Source organism: Triticum urartu, chromosome 4A, assembly GCF_056163025.1.
Source record: "Triticum urartu cultivar PI428250 chromosome 4A, HENAU_Tu73, whole genome shotgun sequence".
Classification (NCBI taxonomy): Eukaryota; Viridiplantae; Streptophyta; class Magnoliopsida; order Poales; family Poaceae; genus Triticum; species Triticum urartu.
In genome coordinates this window covers 396,412,968-396,421,875 of record NC_141876.1, presented here as the reverse complement: position 1 = coordinate 396,421,875, position 8,908 = coordinate 396,412,968, and the positions used below count along the sequence as shown (strand labels likewise).

Here is an 8,908-nt window from a genome sequence, read left to right as displayed (position 1 = left end):
ACTCCTCTTTGGGAACTACTCTCGCGGCGGCAAGAGTTCGACCACAGGCATCGTCACCAACAACATCGCCAAGCCAATGGACGTCGTCAAGGTGGCCAAAGCCGTGAGTGGTCTCACGGTTTCTGATAAGGGGGCCATCTCTCCCATCAAGATGACCACCGACCAGGAGGGCTGGCCTTAGGGGGCGGTACTACATGCCCCGACGGGTGTGTCGCTTGGTTAGGAGGACCAGGCTGACACGCCGGCTGTTCCGGTCGGGGGGGGCTATGCGGTTCAGGGCAAAGAAGTCCTGGAGGACCTGCGCCAGGCTGGGATGCATGACCAGCTGCTGCGTTCTGCTATTGTACCGGTCCAAGCACCCCTGGCGGATCATTTGGCCATTTGTACAGAATCACAGGGGATGGCCAGCCAAGTCCTAGCGCATGGGGCAAATGATAGCAGCCTACTCTTCCAGCCGGGAGTGCTGGAGGCGCTGTCGAGCGTTGTGGCTGCAAGGATTGCAGCGGCAGATGGTGATACTGAGAATAACGCCTTGCGATTTAAATTCAATGCAGCCAAAACTCCTATGCAGGGCAACTCAAAAAAGAAATATAAAAAGAAAGGGGGGCGAACAGAGTTGAGGTTGCCCGCAAGCAAGTACTAGGGAAAAAAAGGGGACATTCTTTTGGGGTTCGTCCGACGGGCAGTGACTTAGAATTCTCCTTTGAGAAAGAGATGGATAGCTATGAGCGCATGTTGTATGGTGATGTAACCGTCTCATCCAAACGGGTGTGCACGGGTAGAGTGGTAGTTGTCCAGGACGAGGAGGGCGGGGCTACTCACATTGCAAAGGAGATAGACGAGAAGGAAGAAGAGTATGTTCCGCAAGGTGTGGAATCGGTTGGTGAAGAGAAAGACGAGATTGGCACATCGGCGGCCTCCGAGGAGGAGGACCGCCGGGCAAAATGAAAATCCTAGGATGAAACTGTTGTGGTATGCTCTCCAACACGGCAGTTCGTGAGCCTCTGGACCTACAGGAGCGTACAAGGGCAGAGTTAATTTTCCTTTCTGAATCCCATTTGAATAATTGTAAAGCCGATGAGCTTCGTCGTACTTTAGGTTTTGATTCTATGTTTGTAGTGGAAAGTGATGGCAAGGCCGATGGCCTCGCTTTGTTTTATCATAAATCGAATAAAGTCGAGTTAAACTATGTATCATCCCATTTTATTGTTATTGTTTTTATGTACAAGGATGTGGTTAAGTGGCGGTTCACGGGTTTTTATGGTCACCCGAAATGGAATGAACGCCATCTTTCTTGGGACGATATTCGCAATCTATATAGTAAAGGTAACCACCCCTGGGTGGTTTTGGGGGATTTTAATGAAATTTTATACCCATCGGAAAAAGAGGGTGGTATGGCTAGACCACTTGGTATGATGAGAGAATTTCGTGAATGTCTAATGGATTGTGGGCTAGAGGACCTAGGCTATACGGGTGACCTGTTCACTTGGAGGAGAGGCGAAATACGTGAACGTCTTGATCGAGCGGTCTGAGTGGGCAAGCAAATACCCGCGAGCGGTAGTGATCAACGAAGAACATGTTCATTCTGATCATCGCCCAATCGTACTGGATACAGATTACTTAGATGGAAAAATCTTTACACAACCAGAGGGGCGTGTTAAACAGTTTGAGGCAAGGTGGTTGAAGGAAGAGACAGTCACTGAAATTGTTAAGGCATCATGGGAGAAGGCAAAACTTGCAGGTATTGGACCCTCACTTGCTGATCATACAAGAGCAGTGCATGCCGATCTGCATAATTGGGACCGGGAAACTTTGAAGGGACCAAAGGTGAGAATTAGGAAATTAAAAAAAGATTTGGAGAGAATAAGGCGTGGCCCACTAAATGCGGAGTCTCGATGTCATCAGAAGGAAATTATTGTGCTAATTGAGAATATCTTGGATCAAGAGGAAATTTTTTGGTTACAGAGAGGACGGGCGAACTGGTTGATGCACGGGGATCGTAATACCTCTTTCTTTCATAACGCCGCCACGGCCAAGAAAAAAAGAAATAATATAAAGAGACTATTAGACAAGTCTGGAAAATGGATAACAGGAAAGGAGTTGACGAATCACATCACTGAATATTTTACAAAGCTCTTTACATCGGAAGTTCACCATCCGAATCAAGAAGTCTTATCACTAGTCCGTAGGAGAGTGTCAAATGAAATGAATAATGCTCTACTTGCTCCTTATACCACGGAAGATGTTCGCAAGGCTTTATTCGATATTGGGGACCTGAAAGCTCCAGGGCCAGATGGACTCCATGCCATTTTCTATAAAAGGTTTTGGCCCATGCTGGGGAAGACCTAATTGAGGAGGTTTTCAAAGCAATCAATACATGTACTATCCCGAATGGATGGAATGATACGACAATTGTGATGGTTCTTAAGATTAATGCACCAGAAAAGGTAACCCAATTTAGGCCGATCAGCTTATGTAATGTGGTATACAAAATAATTGCAAAAATGGTGGCTTCTCGACCGAAGACTTTTTTGCCAGAAATCATTAGCCCAACGCAAAGTGCATTCGTACCGGGCAGATTGATAACGGACAATATTTTAGTGGCCTACAAATGTTTTCACACAATCAAGAATAAAAAAGAGGGTAGAGAGGGTTTGTGTGCTACAAAACTTGACATGCACAAAGCTTATGATAGAGTCGAGTGGGTTTTTTTAAAGGAGATTATGTTGAAGTTGGGTTTTCGTCGAGAGTGGGTTAATTTGGTTATGCAATGCATCACAACTGTAGAATACAAAGTAAGGATTAATGCAGAGGAAAGTGAGAGTTTTCAACCAACCAGAGGGCTGAGACAGGGGGACCCTCTATCACCATACCTCTTTCTACTATGCACAGAAGGGTTGAATGCTTTGCTCTTGCATGCTGAGGAGAACGGGGAAATATCAGGAGTTAAAGTTTGTAGAGATGCACCGCCAGTTACAAATCTTCTCTTTGCGGATGATTCTTTGATCTTGATGAAAGCCAACCAACAGAATGCGATGGCCCTAAAATCAGCACTAGATCTATATTGTGCGGCGTCGGGACAACTGGTAAGCGTGGAAAAGTCCAGTATTTTCTTTAGCCCTAATACAAAGGTTGAGATCAGAGAACAAATGTGTACAATACTGAATATAATGACGGAGGCACTGAATGACAAATACTTGGGCCTGCCAGCAAACGTGGGTGTTGATAAAACAAATTGCTTCAAATTTTTGATTGAACGTATTGTTAAGAAAATTAGTGGTTGGAAGGAAAAACTACTATCTGCCGGAGGGAAGGAGATCCTGCTCAAGGCTGTGATCCAAGCCATACCTACCTATGCAATGTCGGTCTTTAAAATTTCTAAAACAATTTGTAAAGGAATCATCGACGCGATTGCGCATTTCTGGTGGGGAGACGAGGAGAACCAGAGGAGGATGCACTGGATGGCCTGGTGGAAAATGTGTGTACCAAAAGTCCAAGGAGGAATGGGTTTCCGTGATATCCATTGTTTCAGTCTGGCTCTTCTTGCCAAACAGGCATGGCGTCTCCTTGATAACCCTGAATCCTTGTGTGCCAACGTTCTAAGGGCCAAGTACTATCCTGATGGCGACTTGTTGAATTCCAAGCCAAAGCATGGTGCTTCCTTCACCTGGCAAAGCATCATGGCAGGCGTAACTACCCTGAAACGTGGCTATATTTGGCGAGTGGGGAATGGACATAATATCAATATCTGGGAAGATGCCTGGATCCCAAATTGTGCCACTAGGAAGATTGTGACTCCTAAGGGGGGACAATTGTTATCAAAAGTGGTGGATTTGATTGACCCATCTCCAACAACTGGGATGAGGACCTGATTAGACAAACTATGTGGCCCATTGACGCAAATGGATTCTCTCGATCCCAATTTCGCAACATAATATGACAGATTTCATTGCTTGGAGTTATACAAAAAATGGTATGTTCTCGGTACAGTCTGCTTACTCTGTGGAGTGGAACTATCAGTATGGGAGTCAACTAAAACACTCTAATGGGATGTGGCGAACCACACCTAACCCTATATGGTGTCAGATATGGAAGTTATCATGTCCGGCAGAAGTCAAAAATTTTATTTGGCGTACATTACATGGCACTCTCCCATGCCGGGCAACACTCGCTAATAGACACATGAAGGTTTCGCCCTTGTGTCCTACTTGATCTTAGGGTGTAGAAGACATGAAACACATGCTTTTTCTATGTACTAAAGCAAAGGAGGTCTGGAAGAGACTAGGGATGGAGGACATTATTGATAGAGCTTGTGAAGTTGATCGTGCTGGAGAGGCGATATTGGAATACCTTTTACTTCTTCCAGAGCAAGATTTGCATATTATGGGGTACCAAAATGTACGAGAAATGATGGCTATTTCAGCTTGGTATCTATGGTGGGAGAGACGGAAATTAGTGCACAAGGAAATAACTCAGAATGCAACTCAAATATCAATGGGGATCACATCCCTTACATACAATTTTGTAAATGCATCATCTTCAAAGGCGTCCATAAAAAAGGGGGGTTGGCTTTGCCCTCCTAGGGGTTTCGTGAAACTCAATGTTGACGCCTCCTTTGACCATGACATGCTGAAGGGTACGATGGGGGCCGTCTTGCGAGACGACAAAGGTAGGTTTATTGCAGGAGGAAATGGACAGATCGACCATTCCACGGATGTTCTGATGGCAGAAGCATTAGCTCTCAAATTTGGACTAACATTAGCGCAAAGGGCAGGGTGCAACCAATTAATCATCAACTCAGATAATCTGGATGTAATTGAGACCATGCAGGACAGATGACAATCAACGGGTGCGGCGGCGGCAATTTTCGATGACTGCTTTCACTATGCATGTGATTTTATCATGACTAAATTCAAACACTGTAATAGAGAGGCAAATAAAGTAGCACATGAACTTGCTAGATTAGCCCGATTTTCTTCAAATTCGGATTGGTTTGAGGAGCCTCTAAATGAAATTGTAATGAACATCACAAACAATGTACTAATTATTTCTAATGAATAAAGTTTCGTTTTAACTCAAAAAAAACTCCATACAGATGGGCTTTTGGAATCACTTGATGCTTGCGAACCATGAGGAAGCATGATGAGCCCAGATTCTACGAAATGGCTTGAGGCCATGAAATCTAAGATGGGATCCATGTATGAGAACAAAGTATGGACTTTGGTTGACTTGCCCGATGATCGGCAAGCCATAGAGAATAAATGGATCTTCAAGAAAAAGACTAATGCTGATGGTAATGTTACTATCTACAAAGCTCGACTTGTTACGAAAGGTTTTCGACAAGTTCAAGGAGTTGACTACGATGAGACCTTCTTACCCGTAGCAATGCTTAAGTCTGTCCGAATCATGTTAGCAATTTCCGTATTTTATGATTATGAAATTTGGCAAATGGATGTCAAAACTGCATTCCTTAACAGATTTCTTAAAGAAGAGTTGTATATGATGCAACCAGAAGGTTTTGTCGATCCTAAAGGTGCTAAGAAAGTGTGAAGCTCCAGCGATCCATTTATGGACTGGTGCAAGCCTCTCGGAGTTGGAATATATGCTTTGATAGTGTGATCAAAGCATATGGTTTTATACATACTTTTGGAGAAGCCTGTATTTACAAGGAAGTGAGTGGGAGCTCTGTAGCATTTCTAATATTATATGTGGATGACATATTGTTGATTGGAAATGATGTAGTATTTCTGGATAGCATAAAAGGATACTTGAATAAGAATTTTTCAATGAAAGACCTCGGTGAAGCTGCTTATATATTGGGCATCAAGATCTATAGAGATAGATCAAGACGCTTAATTGGACTTTCACAAAGCACATACCTTGATAAAGTTTTAAAGAAGTTCAAAATGGACCAGTCAAAGAAAGGGTCCTTGCCTGTGTTACAAGGTGTGAAGTTGAGTCAGACTCGATGCCCGACCACTGCAGAAGATAGAGAGAAATTGAAAGTCATTCCCTATGCCTCAGCCATAGGTTTTATCATGTATGCAATGATGTGTACCAGACCTAATGTGTGCCTTGCTATACGCTTAGAGGGAGGTACCAAAGTAATCCAGGTGTGGGTCACTGGACAGCGGTCAAGAACATCCTGAAGTACCTGAAAAGGACTAAGGATATGTTTCTCGTTTATGGAGGTGACAAAGAGCTTGTCGTAAATGGTTAGGTTGATGCTAGCTTTGACACTGATCTGGATGACTATAAGTCACAAACTGGATACATATTTACATTGAATGGTGGAGCTGTCAGTTGGTGCAGTTCCAAGCAGAGCGTCATGGCGGGATCTATGTGTGAAGCGGAGTACATAGCTGCTTCGAAAGCAGCAAATGAAGGAGTCTGGATGAAGGAGTTCATATCCGATCTAGGTGTAATACCTAGTGCATCGGGTCTAATGAAAATCTTTTGTGACAATACTGGAGAAATTGCCTTAGCGAAGGAATCCAGATTTCACAAGAGAACCAAACACATCAAGAGACGCTTCAACTCCATCCGCGATCAAGTCAAGGAGGGAGACATAGAGATTTGCAAAATACATACGGATCTGAATGTTGTAGACCCATTGACTAAGCCTCTTCCACGAGCAAAACATGATCAGCACCAAGACTCCATGGGTGTTAGAATCATTACAATGTAATCTAGATTATTGACTCTAGTGCAAGTGGCAGACTGAAGGAAATATGCCCTAGAGGCAATAATAAAGTTGTTAGTAATATTTCTTTATATCATGATAAATGTTTATTATTCATGCTAGAATTGTATTAACCAGAAACTTAGTACATGTGTGAATGCATAGACAAAACAAAGTGTCCCTAGTATGCCTCTACTTGACTAGCTCGTTAATCAAAGATGGTAAAGTTTCCTGACCATAGACATGTGTTGTCATTTGATGAACGAGATCACATCGTTAGGAGAATGATGTGATGGAAAAGACCCATCCGTTATATTAGCATAATGATCGTTAAGTTTTATTGCTATTGCTTTCTTCATGACTTATACATATTCCTTTGACTATGAGATTATGCAACTCCCGAATACCGGAGGAACACCTTGTGTGCTATCAAACATCACAACATAACTGGGTGATTATAAAGATGCTCTAAAGGTGTATCCGAAGGTGTTTGTTGGGTTGGCATAGATCGAGATTAGGATTTGTCACTCCGAGTATCGGAGAGGTATCTCTGGACCCTCTCGGTAATGCACATCACGATAAGCCTTGCAAGCAATGTGACTAATGAGTTAGTTGCGGAATGATGCATTACGGAACGAGAAGAGAGTTGTCAGTAATGAGATTGAAATAGGTATGAGGATACCGATGATCGAATCTCGGGCAAGTAACATACCGATGACAAAGGGAATTATGTATGTTGTCCTTACGGTTTGATCGATGAAGATCTTTGTAGAATATGTAGGAACCAATATGAGCATCCAGGTTCCGTTGTTGGTTATTGATCGGAGATGTGTCTCGGTCATGTCTACATAGTTCTCGAACCCTTTGGGTCCTCACGCTTAATGTTCGATGGCGATTTGTATTATGAGTTATGTGTTTTGGTGACCGGAGATTGTTCGGAGTCTCGGAAGAGATCACAGACATGATGAGGAGTCTCGAAATGGTAGAGAGGTAAAGATTGATATATTGTATGATGGTATTCGGACACCGGAATGGTTTTGGAATGGTTCGGGTATTTTTCAAAGTACCGAGGGGTGACCGGAACCCCCCGGGGAAAGTAATGGGCCACTATGGGCCAGAGGGGAGAGAGGAGGCAGCCCACAAGGGGTGCCCCCCCACGGGAGTCCGAATTGGACTAGGGCAGGGCACGGCGCTCCCCTTTCCTTCTCCTCCTCCCTCTCCTTTCCCCTTTTCCTCCTCCATGAGAAGCAATAAGAGGGGGGACGAATCCTACTAGGACTGGGAGTGCTAGTAGGACTCCCCCACTTGGTGCGTCCCCTAGGGCCGGCCTCCTCCCTCTCCCTCCTTTATATAAGTGGGCACGACACCCCTTGGAGACACACCAATTGTTTCAAGCCGTGTGCGGCATCTCCCTCCACGGTTTACTCCTCCGGTCATATTCACGTAGTGCTTAGGCGAAGCCTTGTGCGGACACATCACCGTCACCACGCCGTCGTGCTGACGAAACTCTCCCTCGACACTTTGCTGGATCAAGACTTCGAGGGACGTTATCGAGATGAACGTGTGCTGAACTCGGAGGTGCCATATGTTCGATACTTGATCGATTGGATCGCGAAGATGTTCGACTACATCAACCGCGTTAACCTAACGCTTCCGCTTTTGGTCTACGAGGGTACATGGACACACTCTTCCCCTCTCGTTGCTATGCATCTTCTAGATAGATCTTGCATGATCGTAGGAAATTTTTTGAAGTTGTATACAACGTTCCCCTACCGTTTCACTAGAGGCTTCTCTCATGATATCAAATAATACGGTGGGTGAACAAATTAGTGCCGAGCAATTGATAGAAAAGCACAAAGTTATGAAGATATATGAGGCAATGATCATGAATATAGGCATCACGTCCGTGTCAAGTAGACCGAAACGATTCTGCATCTACTACTATTACTCCACACATCGGTCGCTATCCAGCATGCATCTAGAGTATTAAGTTCATAAAGAACGGAGTAACACATTAAGCAAGATGACATAATGTAGAGGAATTAACTCAAACAATATGATGAAAACCCCATCTTTTTATCCTCGATGGCAACAATACAATGCGTGCCTTGCTGCCCCTACTGTCACTGGGAAAGGACATCACAAGATTGAACCCAAAGCTAAGCACTTCTCCCATTGCAAGAAAAACCAATCTGGTTGGCCAAACCAAACCGATAGTTCGAAGAT

General features: G+C 44.1%; 1 pseudogene; it reads left to right on the top strand.

The window, feature by feature from the left end:
- The first annotated feature begins 310 nt into the window (after nt 1-310).
- Nucleotides 311-948, top strand: LOC147975955 (uncharacterized; annotated as a pseudogene).
- The last annotated feature ends 7,960 nt before the right edge of the window (nt 949-8,908 follow it).